We start from the raw sequence: 2,500 nt of genomic DNA on the forward strand, positions 1-2,500 counted from the left end.
CGACTGTGGGAGCAGACGGCAACCGTTCGTGCTCTACTCACTGTGCTGCTGGGCAGCCGAGAGCAAGCTCCGAAGAGGGTGCATTCAAATGGACCTTTAGGTATGAAAGCGAGGAGCGACAGCAATGATGGTGACACCGTTGCAAAGCTGACTGTGTGCTGAAGATGCCCAGCACATGCTTTCCCTCCTGGCTCTTCGACTGTGGGAGCAGACGGCAACCGTTCGTGCTCTACTCACTGTGCTGCTGGGCAGCCGAGAGCAAGCTCTGAAGAGGGTGCATTCAAATGGACCTTTAGGTATGACACTGAGGAGCGACAGCAATGATGGTGACACCGTTGCAAAGCTGACTGTGTGCTGAAGATGCCCAGCACATGCTTTCCCTCCTGGCTCTTCGACTGTGGGAGCAGACGGCAACCGTTCGTGCTCTACTCACTGTGCTGCTGGGCAGCCGAGAGCAAGCTCCGAAGAGGGCGCTTTCAAATGGACCTTTCGGTATGAAAGCGAGGAGCGACAGCAATGATGGTGACACCGTTGCAAAGCTGACTGTGTGCTGAAGATGCCCAGCACATGCTTTCCCTCCTGGCTCTTCGGCGCTGGGAGCAGAGGCCAGACGTTCGTGCACTAATCGCTGAGCTTCTGGGCAGCTGAGAAGCAGCTTTGGAGAGGTTGCATTCAAATGTACTTTTAGGTATGAAACCGAGGAGTGACAGCAATAATGGTGACAGCATTGCAAAGCTGACTGTGTGCTGAAGATGCCCCGCACATGCTTTCCCTCCTGGCTCTTCGACTGTGGGAGCAGACGGCAACCCTAACCCTAACCCTAACCCTAACCCAACCCTAACCCTAACCCTAACCCTAACCCTACCCCTAACCCTAACCCTAACCCTAAACCTAACCATAACCCTAAGCCTAACCCTAACCCCTAACCCTAACCCTAACCCTAACCCTAACCCTAACCCTAACCCCTAACCCTAACCCCTAACCCTAACCCTAACCCTAACCCTAACCCTAACCCTAACCCTAACCCTAACCCCTAACCCTAACCCCTAACCCTAACCCTAACCCTAACCCTAACCCTAAGCTTTCACCAGCTTTCCCTCCTGGCTCTTCGATTGTGGGAGCAGACGGCAACTGTTCGTGCTCTACTCACTGTGCAGCTGGGCAGCCGAGAGCAAGCTCCGAAGAGGGTGCATTCAAATGGACCTTTAGGTATGAAAGCGAGGAGCGACAGCAATGATGGTGACACCGTTGCAAAGCTGACTGTGTGCTGAAGATGCCCAGCACATGCTTTCCCTCCTGGCTCTTCGGATCTGGGAGCAGAAGCCAGACGTTCGTGCACTAATCGTTCTGCCCCTGGGCAGCCGAGAACAAGCTTCGGAGAGGTTGCATTCAAATGGACTTTTAAGTATGAAAGCGAGGAGCGACAGCAATGATGGTGACACCGTTGCAAAGCTGACTGTGTGCTGAAGATGCCCAGCACATGCTTTCCCTCCTGGCTCTTCGGCTCTGGGAGAAGAGGCCAGACGTTCGTGCTCTAATCGCTGTGCTACTTGGCAGCTCAGAGCAAGCTCCGTAGAGGTTGCATTCGAGTGGACTTTTAGGTATGAAAGCGAGGAGCGACAGCAATGATGGTGACACCGTTGCAAAGCTAACTGTGTGCTGAAGATGCCCAGCACATGCTTTCCCTCCTGGCTCTTCGACTGTGGGAGCAGACGGCAACCGTTCGTGCTCTACTCACTGTGCTGCTGGGCAGCCGAGAGCAAGCTCCGAAGAGGGTGCATTCAAATGGACCTTTAGGTATGAAAGCGAGGAGCGACAGCAATGATGGTGACACCGTTGCAAAGCTGACTGTGTGCTGAAGATGCCCAGCACATGCTTTCCCTCCTGGCTCTTCGACTGTGGGAGCAGACGGCAACCGTTCGTGCTCTACTCACTGTGCTGCTGGGCAGCCGAGAGCAAGCTCTGAAGAGGGTGCATTCAAATGGACCTTTAGGTATGACACTGAGGAGCGACAGCAATGATGGTGACACCGTTGCAAAGCTGACTGTGTGCTGAAGATGCCCAGCACATGCTTTCCCTCCTGGCTCTTCGACTGTGGGAGCAGACGGCAACCGTTCGTGCTCTACTCACTGTGCTGCTGGGCAGCCGAGAGCAAGCTCCGAAGAGGGCGCTTTCAAATGGACCTTTCGGTATGAAAGCGAGGAGCGACAGCAATGATGGTGACACCGTTGCAAAGCTGACTGTGTGCTGAAGATGCCCAGCACATGCTTTCCCTCCTGGCTCTTCGGCGCTGGGAGCAGAGGCCAGACGTTCGTGCACTAATCGCTGAGCTTCTGGGCAGCTGAGAAGCAGCTTTGGAGAGGTTGCATTCAAATGTACTTTTAGGTATGAAACCGAGGAGTGACAGCAATAATGGTGACAGCATTGCAAAGCTGACTGTGTGCTGAAGATGCCCCGCACATGCTTTCCCTCCTGGCTCTTCGACTGTGGGAGCAGACGG

This window comes from Pezoporus flaviventris, unplaced genomic scaffold (genome assembly GCF_033815535.1).
Source record: "Pezoporus flaviventris isolate CSIRO_AGI_PZ_B2104156 unplaced genomic scaffold, CSIRO_AGI_Pfla_v1 ptg000033l, whole genome shotgun sequence".
Taxonomy (NCBI): Eukaryota; Metazoa; Chordata; class Aves; order Psittaciformes; family Psittacidae; genus Pezoporus; species Pezoporus flaviventris.